The sequence below is a fragment of the Kogia breviceps genome, chromosome 4, assembly GCF_026419965.1.
Source record: "Kogia breviceps isolate mKogBre1 chromosome 4, mKogBre1 haplotype 1, whole genome shotgun sequence".
Lineage (NCBI taxonomy): Eukaryota > Metazoa > Chordata > Mammalia > Artiodactyla > Physeteridae > Kogia > Kogia breviceps.
Window position 1 is genome coordinate 8,792,120 of NC_081313.1, and position 1,319 is coordinate 8,793,438.

Sequence of the window (1,319 nt, forward strand, 5' to 3'; positions counted from 1 at the left end):
GTTACTAAGAGAGTCGATCTTAAATGTTCTCATCACAGGAAAAAAAAAAAAAAGAAATAGCAATTATGTGATGTGATAGAGGTACGTATTAGCTAACACTCTGGTGGTGATCACATTGCAGTATATAAATGTATCAAATCAACATGTTGTACGCTTGAAACTTACACAATATTATGTATCGATTATATTTCCAAAAAGTTGAAAAGGAAAGGAAAATAGACCCTACAGCAATTTATATTAGCATCTGACAGCACTGAGGTAAAGTCTCCTGTGACTAGGGTAAATAACAGTCCTGGTTTGCTTAGGATAGAGGAATTTCCCAGGAAACTGGAACTTTCCACGGCTAAAACTGGAAAAATTCTGGACATCCTGCAAGGAGATGCCCACCCTCTCTGTGGCAGGAAGGAAATCTATACCTTGCGTAGCTGAAATACACACACACACTCATGCATACACATGTGGGCGCACGTTTGTGCGTGCCCACACACATATTGTATTCATAGGTCTGACGTTGAAATATTAGCTATTTTGTTAGCATCCTGAATATTCGATCCAAAAAATAATTAAAAGCCTTTTTTCCATGCCAACGGTGTTCACGGAAACATGGTGAACGTTCCTGAAACCTGTCAGACTTTCTGTAAGAAGTAGGGCCAGCACCAATCCTCCAGAACAGGAAGGGCAAGGACTCCCTGTGTGCCCAGGGAAGCAGCATTATAACAAGAAGCAGAGTGGCTACGGTGGGCAGACGAAACTGGTTTTCCAGAAAGAGCCTAAATTACCAAGAAGATTGTGCTGAGGCTTGGATGCATTGAGCCCAACTGCAGGTCTAGGAGAATGCTGGCTATTAAGAGAGGCAAGCATTCTGAACTGGGAAGAGATAAGAAGAGAAAGGACCAAGTGATCCCGTTCTCAGCTTCGTATCTTGTTTCATTCCAAAGACAATAAAGTCTTGAGATTCTGGTTTTTTTAAAAAAAAAAAAAAAGATGAAAAGATTGTAAAAAAATACTTTAGCTAAAATCCTATTCAAAGTCTGCAAATATATAACTGTCTGTTCTCTGTATAATAATGTGAAAATGATGACAATGTTATACAATGTGGACCACATGAAACATACAGCACCAAAGTTTCTGAAGTGAAATGGAGATTGTATCATTATTTCTGCTTTTCAGAGTTTTAATGATTCAGTAAAGGGCGATGACAGACTCTCCAAATCTCAGCACTTAGAAAAATTCTTTCTTCCTGAGTAGCAAAGCCCATCTGTTTTTAAACTGTGAGGGAGCTGCTGACACTTTATTAAGCGGTTGTTTTGCTTAAATTG

At 38.9% G+C, this 1,319-nt stretch overlaps 1 pseudogene; it reads left to right on the plus strand.

Annotated features, from left to right (window-relative positions):
- The first annotated feature begins 603 nt into the window (after positions 1-603).
- LOC131754937 (large ribosomal subunit protein eL42-like) lies at positions 604-945 on the plus strand (annotated as a pseudogene).
- The last annotated feature ends 374 nt before the right edge of the window (positions 946-1,319 follow it).